Genomic DNA, 22,959 nt, shown 5'->3' on the forward strand with positions numbered 1-22,959 from the left:
AGGGCCGTCGATAAAACCAGGAACATGGAACATTCCGGAACATTCCGGAACATCCCGGAACATTCCGAAACATTGCATAATTATAATAATTATGAGAAAAATATGTAAAATTAAATTTTCAAAACTAAAATAAACAAAAATAAACTGGTATCAGCTCAAAAATGAAAAGATGTTATTGGGGATAGGGGAGTCGGTAGTGGAGGGGTAGGAAGCGTTGGGTTTTCATTCAACTGACTAAAGTGAGTACAGACTACTCTTCTTTGCCGCCAATTGCTTCACGTCGCTTTACAGCACTGTGCTTTTCAACACAAACATGGACGATTTGGACGATGAATGTCAGGTAATTCATTGCGTCTTCTTTTTTGATCCCTGATTTCTTCAACATCTGAGGTGTTCGTCTAAGCATCATACAGTTGCTTGTTAAGTCAGTAGCCATAGTTTTGTCACTGTTCGGTCTTCATGTTTCTATTCTATCATCCCCAGTTTTCGCGCCGCTCCGCTAGGAACGTCTGACACTATGACCCACCAAGCCTTTCCGGAAGCCCGAATAACAAGCAAGTTATTATTACCTAGTAGTAATGAAAGATTAGGGCAGCGCGTTCACTCGCACGCGCGTACTTCGCATGCCTGGTCTACTCTGGTGGTGATCGAATGTCTCGATACAAAACTAGGTTTAATCGAATGCCAGATAACGATCTGCACGTGAAGTTGGACTAGCGATGAATAGATTATAGCCTGCGGTAAAAGTATTTTTAATTAATTAATTAAGTATTGACTTGTACTGGAAAAAACATTTTCCAGTTTTAGATCGCCAACACTTGTAACAAATATTTCTTGAGACAATAAAGTTTTGACCAGAGACCCTGCAAAACAGCGCGCGCGTCGCTAAATGTTTTTAAATTTTTTGTTTGTATTTGTTTACACTGTCATCAGAGCTCGAGCAGTCCGAACTAGTTTCGACAAGAAACTTAATGCCAAAGAGTTTCTATTTCTATCTCACGGAGAAACTATTTCTTCATGAGAAATCGTGTATACGCATATCTTTGTATTGACGCAATGAATTGAATAAAGACATCACACTCGTGTACCCATATTTTCAGGTCTGATTAAAGAGTTCGAACGTCGCCACCTTGGTTTTCTGTGAAGAACGAAATCTGGGAATAAGGGACAGTCACGTAATTAAACTAATGGCGAACGACTAGAAGGAATGGATTACTCCACTTAGTTGCTAGCCTTCACTTATTGCAATGACTTTCATTCTTGTATCATTTTGCCTTTTTTTTTTTCGTTATGTTTCTATTTTTATTTCCGAGCTGATACCACTTTATTTTCGTTTGATTTAATCTTTAAAAATTTAATTTTGCATATTTTTCGCATAATTATTATAATTATTCGATGTTCCGGGATGTTTCGGGATGTTCCGGAATGTTCCGGAATGTTCCATGTTCCTGGTTATATCGACGGCCGATTTAGAGGCACGAACGGAACGAGCTGAAAACGCGAATCTCACGCGAAAAAAATAAGCTTTGCTCTTGCTGCTCGTATATCACCAGCCTTTGCTAACTAAAACGGCATAGCCTGTTTTTCTGTGTTTTAGTCATTTCATTCACTTATGACGCTCAATTCTGCTGTTATGATTAGGTTTTAGAAGTAGCGCTAATCCACCCACGCCCCACTCTCGAGAAAAGTAATTTTAAAAGTCGTGGCAGCTAATACTCCCGAAAGCAGAACGCAATCTGCATTTGTATTGAGAGGCACTAGCCCGCGAACAGGCATATATTGTAGAAGAGAAAGTAGGAAAGGAAAAAGGGAATTAGAAGTGCCACCCAAGCCTGTTCGCCGTGAAAAAATCTACCTGGACATACTTAGAAAGCCATATTAGCATTAAAACGGATGAACTCTGTGCTGCTGTAACTGAGGATCATGTATTAAATGTTTGTTTAATTTTTCATGCTCCTCTTGACAGATATCGCAATAACTTTATAAGGAAGTGAACATGTTTGATTTGTATTAACAAGCGCATCTTAAAACTATTAATATTACAACTTTAACAAGTAAATAATAAATGTCTTGACGCCTTCAACGACACAGGCAAATATTGAACTTCCTCAAGGTATATGATTGTAAAGTTTTACAGTAATCAAATGAGATGGAACGTCTTCAAATATGGCCGGGATAGGAAATTGAACGGTAAATTTGGAAAGAAAATCGTAAGCCATATAACAGAAATTTCAGATTAGAAAAATAAAAGAATGAAACAAACGTAACTAAGCCTTTATTTATAAATAAGCCCTTCAAGTCTTTACAACGAGAGTTTCCTTCTCCTAAATTCAAACCATCTATCAAACATCAACCGAACGTGATTTATAAGATACCCTGCGCCGATTGTAATAGTCCAGCTGTTAAGGAACAAAATTGTTCGTTTTTTGATAAAAGCATCAAACTTGGCAGGGTTACTAACCGCTATAAGGCAAATATTTCCCGATATGGAGCCATGCCAAATTTGCTTCCAGAACCATGGAATGTGCATGTCAAAAATATGGCATACAAGGCCCTTACATGGAAACGAGGCTGATGCAAAATACCAATTTTTTTCTTTGGCCTTCTGGGACTACTATGCCTAGTGTATTGCTTTTTTGTAAATACAACAACAAATTAACCAGTGCCTTTGAGTCTGAAATTATATCACGTGATAGTCACGTGACCATTATTTTCAATTACCAGCAAACAATTGGTACTCATGAAATCATTAACAATTTTTACATGCCAATTTTATCATTTGCAATGTAGATTCTATTATCTAGACTAGGAAATTCAAACCTTAAATGTACGTTTGGGATGTGCCAAAAACGTAATGTCAGAACTATACATCAAATCGAGGCCGATATACAGAGTCAATTTTATAGGTTTCATTGATATGATTTTCTTGAGTTACTTGCTTACTGTGATTGAGACACCTATTTCGCGTTTGAAACTTTCAAATATGCCGGAATAGATCAGGTATGTTACAATAAACACTTGCTGGACTTTTTGGTCTCAAGGAAACGTTTTAAAAAACAGCTTTTATTGGCTACCACGTTCCTATGCCTGTTTTTAAAAACGCTGGCTGAATAAAGGTTCTTTTAGTTGTAATTTCCATCACAATTGCACAAACCGGTACAGTCAAGATTAGCCTTCAAGCATATGTTAATTTCGTAATCACTTACAACAATATTCTACTTATAAACCTGATTTCCGCGAATGCCGTGTGTTTAAAAATTACGATAGAGAAAGCGTTTAAATTGATTTAATGAACCAAACTCTCTAGTGTTACAGGGTAAACTGTTGCAAAGGGTTGCGCCGTTGTGACTAAAACTATTTTTCATGTAGTTAGTTCTCGGAAAGGGAACAACAAGTTTGTTAACCGAGTCCCTCAGAGCATAATTTAATTCATTTCGCGTTACAAATTTAGAAGTGAGATATTCGGGAACCAGACCGTTTAAAGACTTGAAATTAGGGCTTTCTGAATTTGATGTTGAAATTGTAAGTCTTTCCAGCTTAGTTTGTGAAACAAGGAATCGACATCAGCATCATAGCCCGATGAAGTTATTAGTCGGGCAGCACAGTTTTGTTGTTTTTGTACCTCATTAGATAATGTTTTGCCTCAATCACCCCAGACTAGGCTGCAGTAATCAAAGTGAGGTTGAACTAGTGAGTTGTATGTGCAGAGTAGGGTAGATTGAGGCACAAATGGCTTAACTCGCTTTATGGCTCCAGTTGCAGTTCTAAGCGATCTTTTTACACAGTTTATCAATGTGGGAATGCCACGTTAGATTTTCATTGATATATGCTCCAAGTGATTTCACAGAGGAAATTTGTTCAATCGGAGCATTATCAATGGAGAACTCGAGTGTATCAAATAGAGTACTTAATCTTTGCCTGGAGCCGATCAACATAAATTCCATTTTTGCAGCGTTCAAGATTAGGCACAAGCCATTTGCTTAGCTTTTCAAGGTCGTGAGATAGACTAGATTGAATCAGATGCAAGTCAGAACCAGCACAAGTAATGCGGGTGTCATCAGCATACATTCTAGGTAAGCTAAACGATAGACAGTTAGGCAAATCGTTAATATAAATTAGAAATACAAGAGGACCAAAGATCGTTCCCTGTGGCGCACCACATTTAACAGCGGTGAAGTCAGAGAGACAGTCACTAACGGAGCACCGTTGTGTGTGCTTAGTCAAATACGATTGAGACTAATCAAGAGTTTTCCCATGAGTTCCGCACCGAAATTAGTTATATTCTGTTAAGCCAGACTTGAGGACGTTCGTGCGAAAATTTTCCAACATTGATTTTTTTCTGAGACTTTTACCACTGTCAGATGATGAGTTAGTTATGTCAGAAATTTAAAAAGAACGGGGGTTCTCCGACTTCCTTTTGGGTAGAACATCCCCGAAAGAACACCCTAAATCTGAAAAAATCGGGATTCGTTAGCGAATGAGGCCACAGTGTCTGTAAGCCCAAAACATTTCCAAGTAGATCTTTGAAGTGAAATGTTCTCTGCCAAATATTGTTTAAGTGGACCTATTAAGTGAATTTAGTTAACTGGTGAGGTTCCTTGAAAACCAAGTTCACATTTAGCGATCATAGTTTCACGCGCCTTGCAGCCGCAAGATGGCAGGATCCGATGTCCCATGGACAGAAATCTTGAAATTTTTTTAACTTCCCACGTTGATTTTTCGTTCATTTTTGGACGATGTGGAGATAATGGTAAATAAAATCTGTTTCTGGAAAGACAAGTAGGGGTCACCGAACGTCCTAGATCGTTAAGTCCAGGCAAAGCTATAGCAACGGCCTTCTGCCCCATCGTTGCTTATTTCATTACTTAGCGCGTACTCTCATGCATGACGTGGTGTGTGAATTTGCGTGCGCAGTAAGGATGCGCAGAAACAATTAGTACGAACGCCCTTTAGGTGGCTCCCCAGAGTATTTACGAACACCCTCCCTATAGAGTTAGAAAAGGAAACTTAGTTAGTTTCTCTTAAAGTTTTCCCTGTAGAGATTTACCAGTGTGGGTACTGTTAAAATAAGGCTTATTTTTTGGTTGTCAAGTTTTGGATTAAGGCCGTTACCATGGCAACATCTCATCTAATGACAGGCAGATATATTCTTCATTTTGGCCTAAACTCCTTAATATTTATACTTTCCTTCGGTGAAATTTTTTAATACTTTGCCACGTCATGGAAATGATATTGCATGACATTTTGAATTCATAAAAAGTCAAGGTTGTTTAGACGGTTTTTCCAATATTCTGTAATTTGTCATTTTTCTAAATATATTAAGTTCGTTTTGACAGGTTTTAACAAAAATAGGGTATTTTATAAGAATTGTATGTAATGTTCAAAATGATTACTTCTTTTTATTTGCGAGGAAAAACGAGAAAGAAGAGAAAGAAAAATTTTTAATCGTATTAATGCAATATTCGGTATTATTTTATTGTTTATTGAAAATGATGGTCACGTGACTTATTACGTGACAAATTTTAAGACTCCCAGATACTTTATAAGTTGCTGTTATATTAAAAAGCAAGAAATCTAGGCAAAGAACTCCAGAGAAGGCAATAGAAATAAGCATTTTAACTCAGCCTCGTTCCCATATAGGGGCCTAATATGTCATTTTTTGACATGCGCGTAGCGTGGTTCTGGGTGTAAATTTGGGATGGCTCCATATCAGGAAATGTTTGCCTTGTAGAGGTTAATAATTCTGGGAAGTTTCATGCTTTTATCACAAAATGAACATTTCTGGTTATTTTTGGCTCTTAGCAGCAGGACTATGATTGGTGTTATGTAGGCAAAACTGGCCGGTGTGTTGAAACTCGTAAGAAAGAAGATATCAGGAATGTCAAAACATGTACTAATGGTCAAACATTGCGAAACATGCCTGGTCATTCGACCATTGCATAGATTTTGATAATTCTAGTGTCGTCGACAAAGGCTTTTTTCGCATTAGAAAAACTTTGGAGGCTTGGCACACCTCTGCTACGAAGCATGCTGGCAATAATTCTAAGCCGGTTCCAAACCAGAATAGTATTCTTTTTTAAACAATAGTCACCTAATTTATACATTTTTACTTTTCTCTTGTTCTTTTTCTTATTTTTATCTCGCCTTTTCTTGCATATATTTTATCATTCTGCATTCCATTTTTATCCGTCGAAGGTTGTAGATTGACAGCCGAAAGGTCATGTTCTTTTTAAAAATTTTTACCCAGCAAACATTTTTATCGTAATTTTGATTTCGTTAAAGTTGTTTCAAAAATGCTCGACCGAGCAAGAGTCTTAACTTTCACATTCCATTGTGGCGAGAAGAATGAGTCTTCTGAGAAGAGGATGATAGGCCGGCTAGAAGTCAGTGAAACTAAACCTTAGCACCTCTTTACCCGTGACCCGCGCTGATTAGACAGTCCCGATATCAACGGTCCACCGCAGGCAGCGCGAACTTTTACCATTATTATTTCCTAAATTTCTAGTTTTATTTTGTTTAATTTAAGTATTTAATTATTCTTTCAATTCATTTTTAAATCTTATTTTATTTTTAATTTTTCTTTGCATATTTACTTTTTTTTTTTTTTTTTTACTATTTTTAACACTCCGCACTCCGCACTCCGCGTTTTTGGAACAGCCTTCAGATAACGCCTTGTCATAAAAATACACCGGTCATCACTTTTTTGAAATTAAAGTGCGTCATGTAGTCTACCGTCTTTAAATGTTTTTGTTCTTGAGAAGCAAACACATAAATCGATAATTTCTTGATGTTTCTTTGAAGTGCGTAGAAAGAAAATAATTAGATTAAAAAAAATCTGCAGTTCCTGTAAAAAATCATGAAGATAATTCAAAAAAGAAACAAAATAAATTGAGGGAAAATGTTCAACAATAAGCTGGCGAAATTTCAGTCCATCGGTTGAGGGACTGCAAATTTGGAAATTAAAAGGTGAGCCTATCTTCGCTAAATTTTCGATCGGAATAAAAGCGAAAAGTTTTGTTTGCTTGTTTTTTGGTGGCGTCATCCTTGTAAAGCATTCTAACGCCTTAACGTCAATGTTAATTCATACCAGAAAGGGATCACCTTGCTCTAACAATAGGTGATTGGCAGGTAACGTGCGGCAGGACGAGCTCATGGCGGCAATTGTCTTTTCAGTTTACCTCATCTTCCGATCGTGGTTAGTAAATTCAAAATTATTGTTCCATGTCTAAAAACACCATCAAATCTCGTGTTACTAAACATAGTTTTCTTTCGCGTCACTAATTTTCATGGCGATGCTGGTTTATGCGAGTGAAATATGCCGAAAGTAAAGACAAAGTCCTGAGCACATTCCTAAAAACGGAACCACAGGCGAGAGCTCTGAGAGAAATACAGTACAGTGAAGTCACTTTTAAGTTAAACAGCGTAATTTCATTAGTTAAAAAAAAAAAAAAAAGTGTCACTAAAGCCAGTTATGTATTTCATTGACGTTTACTGAACAATTAAATGGTATTATTATATTTGTGATCATTTCTTGTTACAGTTGTGATCTTTGCTACATTTGTGAACAATTGTTATTAGACTTGTGATCTTTGTTACATTTGAGGCCTATTGTTATTACTCTTGTGACCTTTGTTATGTTTGTTACTAGTTAATACACTTGTGCCTTCACAGGGGTTGAGTAGAAAGTGCTCCTAATCCGTCTGTATTTGCTTACCAAACAGAGGTTTGCGTAGAGTGGCTACCCTTACAGCAGCCTGCCATTACATTTGTGCCTTCAACACCCCGCCTCGTCCCGCCCTTAGAGGCCAACGAACATTGTGGCGAAACCAGATTACTAGCGATCTCCGCTTTGATACCTTAATAAATATGATATAGGAGACGGATAGGAAGAGCTGCCGGACCTTTAAGAACGCTAATGAGAATTTAAAAAAAAAAGAAGGAAAAAACATCACGTTTACGTAGAACCTGCGACGCCCAACTCTTTAACTCTATTGGCATCTTCACAAAATTGTTTCGGGGTCGAATAAATAAAGCAGTGCTGTCAGAGTTTATATATCATCCAAGGGAACAGTGTTCCACTTTTAACCTAAAACATTCACCTTAAAGGTTGTCCTCACATTTTGAGGTTACATCCTCCACTTTTGATCTGCTTGGATGACCTTTTCGACCAGTGTTACACAGGCTGAAACAATATTAGATTTACTAGTTTTAAAATACGCAAAAAAATGTTGATTTCAATTAAAGGAAATGTTACATTGTAACAAAACAACGCATCTTTTATTGGCTGAGATTTCCGAACTAATAAGAAACTACACGTAAGGTGAAAATATCGTAATGTAACATATAAAAAGTAAATTAACTACCAAAAATAGGTCAATTGCGAGGAAATAATTTGAATATTGCCTCATTTTACTTACCGGATTCTATTGGAACTGAAGCTTGAAACTCCTGAAATATTTCTTCCGACACCTGTTTGTTTACCCGACGAGGATTTGTTTAATTTTTTCGCTTCATCACTGTAAGATGGGTGAGAACACTGGACTTGAACTTCTGGTAATGCATTGTTAATTCGTATCTGTGCTTTGGACATACGGTAATCCTTTCCCTGTCTTCCTATGATAGTGAATGCAATCCGGCGCGATGAGAATAAAATCAGCCTCGTTAATCTGTGTCCCGAAGCCTTGACTTCGACTGACACCCAGATTGGTTAAAAATCTGTTAAATCCTTTGTGCATAGGTTTAGAGGAATAACATAAAGCTCATTTGGCGCGTACGATGTTGGACCCCGCACACTGTAAACAGCTGAAAATGAGCAGCTCGTTTTGCGTTTTACATTACGCTCAGGAGGAAGGGGGTGACTCTATTGTTTTCCGGTATTGATTCGTGACCGACTCGTCATAGCCATTGTGACGTCACATAGGAACAAGTGAGCGCTTCGAGTGGCCTATTCAGATTACGCCATTGAGGAAAGACGACAGAGGTTAACAAAGACAAAAGAACAGGCCTAATATCGCTTTTTTTTCGCTAACTAAGTGTAGGTGTCTACAGTTTGTTGTTGCTTTTTGTCTGTGTGCATAATCTGTTTTAGCTTTATGCGCGCGTAGTCGTGTATTCTTCTTGATATTTGTTGCGGGTAAGTGGCGGGACCGCCATCTTGAAAACCGGACAAAAAAAATCAACGTAAAACGTTCGCGTTTTCGCTCTGAAAAGTCCTACCAATAGTCTTGTTAATAGGAGGTTTTATGCATTTATAATATACGTTTAATCTGCGTGTCTCCCTGTGTCGATTGAACCGGCCGTTTCTCTCATCAATCCATTTGAGTGTTGTTTATTTCTTGATTTCCACCAAAATTACCCTGCGATATGATCGGTTTATATCTGTTTTGGAGCACCTCTGTTGGTAGTTATCAGGCCTTTGAATTCAATTCTTGGTGTTTCGACTTTATTGGCCTTTTGTGTTGTAATTGTGTCCGCTGTACGGTGGAATTTGTTGGCTTTAATCGTAGAGCAGTTTTCTTTTCTCTCTTTTTTTTGTTCTTTTTTTTTGTGTTGGCTTTTGTTGTGAAGGTTTGTTGGCCTTGTTTTCCTATCTAGTTTTTTTCCTTCTCGGAACAGATAATGTCCACGGAAAACATAGAAATATGCCATTTTTTAGCACTAAATGAAGGTTACTTTTCATAAAACCTGCATTACCAAATAAAACATTGATTGATTGAATCCGTTTTCCGTCAGACACTGGAAGTCCATAAGCTTCATTTTCCTTCAGTGTGCTTAGCAGCTAAAAATCATCATTATCATCATTATCGTCGAATATTAACCCAGGATAACCCTTCAGTACAAAGTACTGTTATCAACAGGGTCCTGCTACGCTCTCATTCTGACCATATCTGGCCATACAAACCCTGCCTGTTCCATTTTTAGTGGTTTTATTTGTAGTCAGTGTTATAGCAGTAAGGGCTGGAAACCTTGATATCGGCCTTAGAGAATTCCTCCTATTTTGCTTTGTTTTGTGTCTTCATTGGTCGATGTTCAGTTATCCTTATGTAAAAATGGTTGAATTTCACCACCCTAGCTTTCTCTTCACTATGGCATTAAAGTGAAAAGGCTGGTTACATTTATTTTGGTTGCTGATAAAGCAGAAAAGTCACATTTTTTTTCCTTCCCACCAAAGTATAACTATCTTAAATTTGAGATCTCCAATTATTAAACTTGCCAATTGATTTGTACTAGCAATCAAGCTGAGGTAAACCTTTACATGACTTTGTGCCCTTAAAGAAATATGTTGGGCAGTCATAATCAATGGAAGTTTGACTGGAGGTTTGGAAGGGCCCCTAAGGGGGTGCATAAATGAAGCAGGAACTTGTAAATTTGACAGCATCATTCAACAATATATGTGAAAAATATGGAGTTCTCATATGCATGTCTTGACAGGACAGGTGTTAAAGAAAAAGGGTGATGGGGGAGGGGGGAGGCATCCAGCCTTTAAAGGGTAAATGTTCATCAGAACCCCTAAGTAATACCTAGTGTGGCATTCTAAAAGGGAGTTTGTGCATTATGACATGACTGTTCCTTCCAGTGGCATTCCCTGCAAAAAAAAGAAAGTGTCTTTAATAACCTGTTTTCAGTGGAATGCAACTATTTACATGAACAAAAGGTAAATATTAGCTGATTATGACAGTAGTAGTATAGCTGCCAAATTACCCGATTGCAACCTCGTTTTTAATTTATAGAAAATTGCCGCCAATAAAAGTGTGAGAAAACATGACGTCACCTTTACGTCAACAGGTGGCTCAGGCGGCGAAACTGGTGGGTGGCCCGTATAGGTTAGGCTAAGTGGGCGGAAAATAAATGGATTCAAGATGGCCGCCGCGTATACCCCATACCCAATACCCTCTCGCTGGGTCTGACGTCACGGCAAGGGGGGATGCCCCCTCAATAGGCTGAGGTCATGGAAAGGGACATACCTTCTCTGATAAGAATATAAAAAGCTGATATAAGAAGATTCCTGATAGGCTTTTTCTTATAATGCGAACGATGGAACGATGGGTCGATATTCTTAAAGCAATTGAACATTTTAATCCCTACCGCAATTACGTTCTATCTCTGATAAGAAATGCTACAAAAGAATTTCTGTGACCTTGTTAATAGACGCCTTTCCGTAAGACATCATGTAAAGATCACATGAGAATTGTCTCTTCCCTTTTACGTTTTCCTCCAATGAAATTTATATGCTTCGTAAGTGTTTTTCACTTCCGGGAACAAATCGAAAGATTTCTCAGCAAAAAAAAAAATGAAAACGGGGTTAACTTGTGAGTAGAAGACACCGCTGGGGAAGAAGTCGCCTGTCATAAGACAGTCTGGTCTGTCAAGTTCGACACATATAAGGTGACAAATGGCTAGGACATTGATTTGTTTAAAAAGAAACCTTGTTATGGTTTGAAAACATACTTGGAGGCGTTTATGAATAAACGCCCTGGTGTATTATTTTTATTTTTATTTTTTTTTCGAAAAACATTGTCGTGTGGTGTGAGTGCGTTCCAAGAAAGGTATTAAGGTGCCTACCCAATGTCATTTTTCTTGATTTACACCGAAGACTGCGTTGAGGATATATCATGAATATCGAAGTGCAAGAACAGAAATTTTGCCAGTCGTTGGACCAGTTGATCCAAAACATGACCCAACTGATCAATACGTTGGTGTCCAACGTGGTTGAGACGTCGCCGCAGTTATACATGAAAACCAAGCTTCCCTTGTTGAGTTGCACTGTTAGTTTATCCCAAGTAGTGGTGAAGATGCAACAAGCCTGGAAGCCATGGCAGAACCAGCATCTATTCCAATAGAGATCGCTATTCCTTTGGAAGAACGGATCCAAAATCAAGCCCCTCTCCCATCACCACAGACAGTACATAAAGAAAACACCGTGTAGAAAAAAAAAAAAAAAAAACAAGGATCCAAACATGCCTCTCGAAGCCATTTCGCTCTTGGAAGGAACGTGCTTGAAAGCAGCAGCTGTGCAATTGGAGCTCGACGTCTTGCACTCTTTGGATTCGCTCTATGCCTTCTACCATTGTCAATGGTGGTGTAACAGTCAAATGTACCGTGTTTTCAAGGTATACCAGGCTCTCTTCAATGGGATGGCCTTACTAGTGATGGCTGCTGGTGCGATTACCAGTTCAATATTCGCGAATACCATCTGTCCAAACCCCAAGGCGCGTGAGAACGAGTACCTGCTGTTACCAGCGAATCCCACTTGTTAACTCCATCGAGTGGAAGTGTATGATGTTTAACAACGAACACCCAATACACTAAAAAATTTATAAAATGAAGTGTGTCGTTAGAAGTTTGGTCAGATCATACAGATCAGAAAGGGGTACAATAAGAGGGACGTTAGTGATGTTGAACAGATAGAGGAAGAAGAAGAACACGGTGAGGATAGCGAATATGAAGAACCAGAGGATGAATCAGTGGACGAAGAAGATGACAAACCAGAGAAGGAAGAAGATGAAGAACCAGAGGGAGGAGAAGATGAGGAAGAAAATCCATGGGTGGCCATTGGAGATGAAGTCGAGGAGCGAAATAAAGAAAAACTTACCTATAATCTGGCTATCTGAAACATGGAATCACACTGCCAGTGATGAATCCACCAATGTTTTGCTTAGACACGCCCCCTTACTCCCGAGCCAGAGGGTGGCTACTTACAATTTCCTTTTTTTTTTTTTAATTTGGTAGAGAAAAATTTGTTTATAGTTCTGAATATATTTCTAAGAGTCAAAATAATGACAACGACCGTTGCGAAACGGACAACTGCTCCGAAGGCTCAGTGAATATTTGTCAATGTCCACTGAGCCTGAGGCGAATAATTGTTTTAGTATAATTTTCAGAGGTGAATATCAAGGAATAAAATAACGGATTAAAACATAACAACATAAACGCAATTGTTTGTTTGCATACACTTATGCAACCGTAGTTTTAATGATCAACTTACATGTGCATCGATTGCGAATCAATTTACTTATCGAGTTTAGCAGTAAAACAAACAAACGAAACCGTACGAAAAATGAATTGTTCTGGTACCTTTGTTTTATCGTTGCTGACTTTATTCACAGTTGTCATCATCGTCTAAAAATGATTAGCTTTTTAAATTTCGGTGAATCGATCTCACCTAGCTGCAGGCGATCACTGAGTTTGCGATTCTATAATGCCTTGAATACGAGTTCTTGAAGGGATTTTAAGTTCAAGGGCGCAGCGTTCATTTTGAAAATTCTCCATTCTTTTAAATATTCTGGACTTAAAATGGTGCCTTCCGAATAAATGAAGAAATTATTCAGAAACTGTACGCTATGTTTACTTGGAAATCTCTCAGTCGTCCAAACGAGGAGGAATATCGAGACTCTGTTCTATGGGTCTTTTATTTGCCAGAAGTCTATCTTGCGTGATCTCCGTCTAACTTCACTACTTCCACTTCGCTGCTGCCTCTACTTAAGTAATTGACTGACAACTGCGCACGTACTTAAATATCACAGCGGTAGCTATGTGGCTACATGGGGCGACTGAACTTGAAGGATGCGAAGTACACATGAAATAATTCATATTTGAACTGTGGTTGTAGATGAAAGTGAAGAATGATCATCGCAATAAATTTTCCAATTTAAGCAATTGGAAAGAAGAAGCCTGAAAAAAAATCGGGACTTCAACGGGATTGGAACCCGTGACCTCCGCGATACCGCGATATCGGTGCGATGCTCTACCAACTGAGCTATGAAGCCACACATTGGGAGCGAGGTCAATCAATTAAGCTCATATCTTCCCGTGAGGAGTGAAATGATGTGCAGTATACATGAAATAATTCTTTCCAATTGCTGAAATTGGAAAATTTAAGCAATTGGAAAGTAATAATAATCAAATCGTTCTAAATTGTCAAAATGGTCTAAATTGTATAAGCCCTATAACACAAGCCTAGATATGGCCTTGTCCCTAATACGTGGCTACCCGTGGGAGGGAGGGTGTAAAGGAATTCGATGCTAAATCAAGCGGTAGATGTTAATGGTAGGGATCTTTTATATAATAATCCAAGTTATTCTCGCATTTTGATTTGTTCTCGCCTATGATCTATTAGAGGACAGACGCACGATTGACGTCATTATTACAAAGCTTTTCCCTCTGTGTTTTAAAATGGTGGAAAATTTTAACAATTTAGATAATATTTTACGTGACTGGGCAAAGGATAAGGTACAAAAAAAAAGTCTTGTCGAGGCATTGAACAGGTACGAGAAGCAGTAACAAAAAAGATCAAACCGTTTCTTTTCTAAGAAATGACTTAGAAAAAATACTCGAGCAGTCTCAGTCGACAGTCGAGCGAGACTAAACCAAGCACAAAATTGGTCTTGGTAAGCCGAGAACCACTGCTTTATCTCAAATTTAACAAGCCTGATAAACAAAATATTGATGAGATTAATTTATTTAACAAATTCAACTTTTCTCATTCTCAAATTAACTGTTGATACACTAATTGATGTCAAGAATATAACATCGAAACATCACTTCTTGAAATCAGTTTAAATAAACAGATAACCTTGCTTTCCGACATGCGAATGCTCCAGCCCGTTTCACGGGACAGCAGCAAGCAAAGTATAGCAAACTACAGCTCACGGCCAGCTTTATCAGAGTTAAAAGGTGTCTCCGATACTATTTTAAACTCATATGAGAATCGCCAACCACAGACGACACAAATTTCCTCCATCACTAACGCTCCTTTCATTCAAAACTCGAATCGAATAGCCTCCAGGTTAACTGCAACCACAAGTTTTCCCAGCGTATCGTGAAAAGCTGGACCGGTCGCGTGCGTATGATTAGCCAATCAAATTCGAGGATTTAGGATTCTTGCCCGCTCAGATGCTTAAGAACAAAATAAGTGTTTTTTTATCATTTTTCCTCAGAATGAACACTTCGAACTCTGGCATTGTTCTCTGTCCAACACTTAAATCAGCGCATAAATGAACACCGTTATTCAGCCATCGGAAAACACCTTGAAACACAGCAAGGGAACAACAAAATAGAGACCGGCCACCTTTTCAAAGTTCTGAGGAAATGTAACAGCAAATTCGATTGCTAAGTCTACGAGATGCCGTACGTAAAGGATCGACATCAAGCGTTCTCTTAACACGCAAACCGACTCCATTCGCGCAAAACTGTTTACGTAACACTTTCGCACACGTTTTTCTGTATTGCGTTTCCTACCTTAAGAATTATACGCATAGGACCCGCAAATATTTTATGTATTGTTCATATTTTATATACTCTAAGTAGACGTTATACTTTTTCACTTTTTACCTTGATAATGGAAACTGAAACCTTGTTAGTTGTTTAAATGTGTTTTACAAATCTTTTAGCGTTAAACTTCCTGTTCTACTTGATAGCAAAAATTACAAGAGAACTTAGGTTCCACTTTGTTTTACCCCGTAGCGTGACGTTGAAAACTAGAATTTTTGCGGAAAAGTTTAGCCCAGATAATAGTAAGGATTTGGCGAGTTTGAAACGCTCACATCGTAAAAAAAACGATGTCACATCTAAAATATGCTATTCTGCTGTCCAACTAACTATTTTGGCAGATCTTTCAGTAAATCAAGGCTAAATATCGCAGAAAGTGGGAATAAAGTGATATTCTTCGCTAAAAATTTTGGCGGGAAATGATTCTGGCTAATGATTTTTTGGGGGACTGTGCGAGACCAGTTACTCCGACTTACCTCAAATTTTTAACAATTTTCATTAAACTGGATAGTGATGGCAATTTAAAAGACTGTCAAAAAAAAAAATCTTTTCTGTAGAAATAAAATACCACACTTTTGGAAAACGAGTCATTGAAAATGGCTAAAATTGAGTCACGCCCATTAACGATTCAGCGGCGATAGACAGCACCTCAAGAAAAGCGTAGGATTAAAGCGAAAAACCTCAAATATATCTCAGTCAACCAATAAGGGAACAAATATTATCGCAAAAAATAAGACTTTCTGGAATTTGTAAGAAGTATCTTTTAGCCTCACCTAAAGTTGCCGGAAATTTCGGCCATTTTAGACCGCTTGCGAGGCCAAAATTATGATGTGGTCATATTTCAAAGAAAAACGAACACCTACCTCGTTAAGTGCCATGGTTGTTGATCTTTTCGGAGAGCTTTTATACTGTGAAAATTAAGATGAAGATAAACACCCGACCTCAATCTTTTCCTGTTGCCCGGTTTTCTCTGACAATGACCCTTAACTGAGATACGAAACTTCATATTTTCAACTAACGCTATTTTCGTCTATAGGAGTACGTTATATGTAATTAGCAAGATGAAAGTCATATTTTGAATACAATTTGCCCATATTTGTCGTTAAGACACTGAAGCAAGTAAAAGACGAGTGAAGAGTAATATCTTTAGCTGAATATATTGCAGCAGAAACCGTGTTATATTTTCAACATCTTTGCAAGAGGTGATGTGTGATGATGTCTGATGTGTGCCTATATGATAAGTTTAAGCTTTGGAGCTGCCGGACCTTATCCCAGTTTCTATAGTATGAAGCGGCTAGGAGTATTTCTACTTTCCCTGGAGTGGAAGCTAGTCCATCGCAGGTCACTCCACCGGAATTTGTCAGCTTTTCCCAACAATTCGCTGGTACCCATTTATACTGAGTGGAGAGAAGCACTGTGTGAGAGTTAAGTGTCTTGCCCAAGAAAACAACACAGTGTCCCCGGCCAGGCCTGAAACCAGGACCGCTCGATCCGGGGACGAGCGCACTAATCATGAGGCCACCGCGTCTCTATTTATATGATAAGTTGAGATTCAAATACAATAAACTGGTCATAATTTTTGAAAGATTTTCAACAAAAAAATGTGGACAATTCTGTCATCCCTTCTAGTAAAAATATGTTCTCAAAGACCATTTAACTCACGATTTTACAAGCACACCGGCGCACTTGCAGCCTACACTCTGTAAACAGGAGCACTGAGCTGCGGAACGTAGCCTGTCGCCAACTTAGTCTGAAAACGGACGAAAAGGCAGCAACTGTATTAACACGAGTTAGCGACAGACTTATTATTTTGCACAATAACTGTTATCACTCGTATCGGACTGGTTCTAGAACCACTTGAAAATTTATTTATTGAATACAGAATTTCTCACATTACATTCCTTGTACCCAATCACCGCGCTGCATCTTATCTTGCATCTTTCATGCTCTCTTACATCGACTTGTTTTACATTGATCCGCTAAAATTGAGTTCACTGGTTCAACTTAGGGTATTATATGGGGCGCAACGAATCCGTAAATGTTAATTTCAGTAACAGCTCATATGAAGCCAAAGTGACCACACACATTTCTTGCGAAATGCGCTAAAAAAGGGCAAAATTGATTTGCACATCAAAGAATACTATAAGATTTGGAACAAATTCGACACAAAATGTGACACAAAGACAAATGAAAACGTAATAATGACAAACACTTAGTTAAAATACCCTTTGAATACATTGCTGATAAAGACGGACAAGACATGGTTGATATGGACAAGTTATATATCCATATAATTGACACATTAAAATGTTTGTGACTTTCTGCCCCAATCTCCTATGTCTCAGGCTAAATATGAGTGGTGTCACAAATGAAAGAGATCCTGCAATTCCGGGATCTCAGAATTTTCTAGATCGAGAAACAACATGGAAAGTATCCTGTAAGAGAGTTTTCTTTTCCCATTTTTATTTTTATTATTCTCGTTTTCTGTAAGGTTGTATCCTATATCAGGAAGGGAACCTCCTAGCACACACTCTTTAATTTCCCTTTTATCGTGCAATTGACACTGATTGTGATTATTTGTTGGTAGGCACTTGCAAAACAATCAGTTGAACGACTTACCAGAGGATATTTTCCGCTACAATACCAGGCTTTTGTACCTGTGAGTAGCTCTCTTCGTGTAACTCTAGACTACAGTAACTAAATTCCCAACTAGCCAATCAGAAGCTGTGTCTACTGTCTTGATATTCTGAAACATCAAGTCACTGACCTGATATGGCTACAATATCAGGTCATTTGGCCGAATTTGGGTACGGTAAATACCTAATCGTTCCTTTCTGGTACGCTTTGGCGGCATATCAGGCTGGTTTGGTCTCGCCATGGGTATTTCGGCTGGGCTAACTCTCGCAAAAGTCCGAACCATAGTTCGACCAAACTCACCTGGTATGCCGCTGCACGCAATTTAAGAAAGTAAGTAAAAGAATACTTTGGCAGGTAACAAGTCCGCCTGTTGAACGGCCACAGAACAAGCAACGGCGTGGAGTTCTGTATCCACTACACTCGAAGATAAATTTAAACCTTTTTTTATGAACCACTAGATAGACGCGAGAATCCAAACTTTATTTTCACTAAGGTGGACGTCAGTGACGTTTTCTTCCTTTTAAAGTTTCGGTCTTGATAATAAAAATGCCACTCTTGTCTTGGAAGCAGTCTCCAATCGTTTTTCCAAGGTGTACTATCTATATATTTCTTTAATCTATCGCATTCAATTTGGCGAAACTAAACTCTTTGGCTCTCTTAATTTTGTAATGTGTATTTTCTGTGAAGGTTGGACATAAATTACGGCGTAGAAAACTAGTAGAGCCCTACAATTCGAAGAAAAAAACTTGAATAAATTAAGTGAAGACAAGAGAGAATCTACACTGCCTTCTTCGTTTACAAAACCATTGACATTACAAGCCTTTCCATAAACGTAGTCTAGTTCAGGGTCGCTGACACCATTTTGTTTCGAATAGTCCATTTCGGCTGCTAAAATTAACAGCGCTTTTTAGTTAAGTTTTGGTACAAACAAAGTTTACCATGGGCATGTGCAGGTGTGAAACAGTAAATTTAAAGAATAATTTTGTTTCAGTTGGGTGAGGTCAACGTCCAGCGCTCTGATCTACTCTGATTGGTTAAGTGAGAGCAAAGTGTACAGAGCAAACCTAGTCATGCAAAGAAAACTTATGTGTGTAACAGAAACCGTAATGACACAACACTGTTCAATTGTCTTTCCTGTCAAAATTCGAAACATGTAAAGAACAGACGGAAAATATGCAACACTGATTTAGAAGCCCTTACGATTTCCTTCCATGCATACATTTCCTCTCAGATCATGATTTGTTGTGGTTGAAAAGGTCCTTTTAAGAGCTAAGAAAATTTCCTTTGGAATGTCACGGGTAAACTGCAAATACCAAGGTCTCTTAATTCGGCGACGAGCTTACAGCCTCCTGTAGATTACATCCAACCATGTACAGGTCTCGTCTTTTAACCCTGCTCCTGTGTTGAGTGATGATTCACACAAAATGGAAAAAAGATCTTTCCCTCGAGCACGTTGTTCGTAAAGACCTCTTAATCTTTTTGCCTCTTGTTTAACAAAAAAATGCGAAATTTTCCCCCAGGTCACTGCATTCTATGAAGCAATTGACAGCTGTCTCAATAGCTTCTCTGTTTTGTTGCTTACCTCGTCACTGGATTCTTGTAGCTCTTCTGTTTCAATACGAATCATTTCTTCGAGAACATCTTCAAATGGCACAGAAGCCGCTGTTTTGAAATTTGTTTTCAATTTTTATGCGCTTGTCCGTTGATCCGAGATGCAATCACCCCGGCATTTTCGTTGGCGTGTGTGCCCAAGGTGATTGATTGGATACAGAATTTGTGACTTTACATTCTTTGTACCTAATCAGCTGCATCTGATCTCGCAACTTTTATGCTCTCTTACACCGACTTGTTATACCAACTGATCGCTAAAATTGAGTTTAGTAGTATATAGGGGATTAGACAAATACCGTTTCGCAGAGGGAGAAGCATTTCCCCGTTTTGAATCCCCCAGGTCTAATACCGAATCTCGCAAGCTTGCTTCGGTTAAACCCGGGGGATTCAAAACGGGGAAATGGTGCGTCCCTCTGTGAAACAGTATTTGTCTAATCCCCTATATACTACTACGGGGAAGGGAGGGAAGGGGAGGGATTCCCATTAGATAGAAACGACCCCGCTGTTATACCGCCCGAACAGCGGCAATGGTTCGAGGAACAAGCAAGTGTCAACTTTCCGATGGAATCCAAAACCTCCCTCCAGAGCTTCGTGGGATAATTTACAAGGATTATGTCGCCATAAAGATTTGCCAGCGAGCGGATTTGGGCTGGGACAAGGTACACGGGCATATTTTAAAACTACCATTCTGCCAATACATGCAGCAGATTGTGCAATGATAATTTGCTTTGAATATGCGAACTGGTGTTTCGAAGGATGTTGTTTCCCCTGTTTCGAAAGGGAGGGAACTCTTCATAAAGCATCGCTAAGCCCGCCGATGGAGTTAATACCTCTCATAGAAGCCAGCCCTGAGTACATGAATTTTTTTAAAGTATGCTCCTAGACCTATGATTGGCACGAGTGGTTCCTTTTTGGTAGGGAGAGTTAGCGAAAAAAGGCGAGTGTTTCCTAGTAAAAAACCTCATCGCCATAAAGCATAGCAGAAAGGATCTCGCGCGTAATATCGCGCGCATTTTTTTGCCACTCAGGTGTGAAATATTCGTGGGCGAGAAACGCAATCAAGTGGAAACAGACGAGCATGTTTTTATAATATGCAAATAAAACCGTCTGTTTCTAAAAGTCAGTTCGAAGCGGAGGGTTTGTTATTTTTTTTTATCAGTTCGGCTTCAAGTCTGTCGCGGATGTCTTTCTCCAGGTTCTGAACGTCAACATCAGCAAGCTTTCTCTTTGACGGTTGGCGAAGCATCTTTGCTCGAACTTGTTCCTTGAGTGAGTTACACTGTTGAAACTCGGAAAGGATGGTGTCAAACTCGTGGCAAGACACTTCGTTGTTATTCAAAGCTTTGGAGAGCAATCTGTTGATAGTATCCCGCTTGGCAACGGCGAGCGTGGTAATCTCTTGATGTTTTTTTATTTTCGAATCAAGTTTTTTGCTGGCGATTATCAGCCTCGAAGAAACGAGAGCGAAACAACCCCCAGCCCCGCCTAAAGGAACCGTTGCCGGCAGGCCAACCACAGACAGAGCGGAGCCAAAACTCGCGCTGGAAAACGCTGCCGAGAGAACACTGGAGCCGGCGGCACTCCAATTACCGAATTTTCTTGCCCGTTTGTATTTTTTAGCAACGAGGCGATAGTGGCCGACCTCACGGTCCAAATTGTTGGAAATCTCGTTTATTTTTTGCAAGGGGAAATCTTCAGAAGGCGCAGCCAGTAATGGATAGATATGCTCAGAAGGCGGAGCGCTTGGTAACACATTTGCTGAAGACATTGTGTATATAAAGAAATTTAATTTAACTCTAATTCAATTCCTTTTTACGAATGTTACAGTTAAAGGCATCAACTTTCGCCCAATACCAAGCAAAGCGGCTAAATCGGGATCAAGTTCAATCGGTTTTTGCCCCAAATTTCTGATAATAAGCTGGCCAACAGGTCGATTTATTAATGTTTGCAGCTCATTATAGTTATATTTCGTGAACAGACCTTCTATTTCTTTTGCCATTCTTTCTAAACTGTAATACCCTGGGAGCATTTTATTAATTGATAAAGATCTATCTTTGTCTTTATCTCCCAAGGTGGCTGAAAATTCTTTTTTCAAAGTGTCCCAGCTGTTGAAAAAACTACAAGAAAGGAGTTTCATGAAATGTACTTTCGGTAACGAGTCTTGAAAATAGATAGTCGCGCCGTTCTCTTGTGTGCCAACAGTGAGAACAACCATTTTATATTTAACAAACAAAACTGTGTCCAAATAAGATGGCGAGTTTGTGGAAAGATCCTGAGTTTGTGAGAAAAGCGGCAGTCGCCAAGGAAAAGGCGTGGACAAATTTTTTAAACCACTTTCCAAAAGCGGACAAAAGCCGGTTCGTTTCACAAGAAAGCATCGACGAGAAAAACAACGCAACAGCAAAGGTGTTTTTCAAAGAAAGCGAAGGCTCGTTTCAAAGCGTCTTCGGCTCAGACAGACGGTATTGGAGTGCGGAAATGAAACAAGCGCTTGGTTTGGGAGATAGCGGGGGTTTTCCTTATCAATTGTCGTCACTTGGTTCAAAAGTTTCTTTGGCAATCCCTGCGAAACCTTTCGACGGCAAAGCGCCAAGCTTGAAGAAAATATTCAACGCCGAAATCAAAATCTATGTCACTCCTGACCAATATTTCACGACAAAATTCCGAGAAATATTTCAAAAAACCAAACTCAGACACACTTCTGCAGCCGAATCAAAACACTGGTTAGGAGAGCCTGACATGAAATATTGGCGCAACAGCTCAACTTCGCTGTTTTCTGCGCGACACAAGGATGTGGAATTTCACGTGAAATCTTTGACAACGAGATAAATTTGCCCCCGCATATTAGAGCTTTTTACACCTTCCACGTGTATTTCACCGTCAGGCGCATTTTGTACCAGCTTGGAGGAATTCAGAGCATGAGCGCGTTGCCCGGAGATCCGCCTTTCAGCGAATTAAATAATCATTATGTTGTTGCTTCGTACAAAAGGCTATGCGGGGAGTTCGGCATAGACCCCTCGAGCGGTTTTCGCTTCACACACGGGCCAAACCACGGGCTTGGACGTGTTTACGTTTACGCGTCCGGCACGTCGAAAACTGACTACCTATACCCGGGATGGAACAAATTCAGTGACGAAGGAGGGAAAGCGATAAAAGGAAACCTGATTTATTACATTGAGCCGGACAGCTTCTGATACACAATCGGACTGGTTCGCGCCAAACACAGCATCAGGTTTGACGCAGGCATGGTTGTCGAGAATCAACCAGTCAATCGAGGCTTTCGTTTCCTGTATCCTGGGCGCGCAGGTGAACGTGAGAAGTAGCATTCTCGGCTCTGGCGGCCGAGCAAAAGAAGCCCAAAGCGAGCTCCTGGTGCTGATGGAAGACGCGATCAGACAGCCCGACCTGGCAAAGAGCGTGCAAAGGTACCAGCTCGCGGTGGAT

The 22,959-nt window shown here is 39.3% G+C and overlaps 1 protein-coding gene and 1 long non-coding RNA gene across 2 annotated transcripts in view; one reads left to right on the top strand and one right to left on the bottom strand.

The window, feature by feature from the left end:
* LOC145495464 (uncharacterized) overlaps positions 1–22,959 on the bottom strand; it is a 337,143-nt gene that overhangs the window by 141,515 nt on the left and 172,669 nt on the right. The window lies entirely within an intron of this gene.
* LOC145495444 (uncharacterized) overlaps positions 1–22,959 on the top strand; it is a 103,564-nt gene that overhangs the window by 80,213 nt on the left and 392 nt on the right. The window lies entirely within an intron of this gene.

Source organism: Orbicella franksi, chromosome 8, assembly GCF_964199315.1.
Source record: "Orbicella franksi chromosome 8, jaOrbFran1.1, whole genome shotgun sequence".
NCBI lineage: Eukaryota > Metazoa > Cnidaria > Anthozoa > Scleractinia > Merulinidae > Orbicella > Orbicella franksi.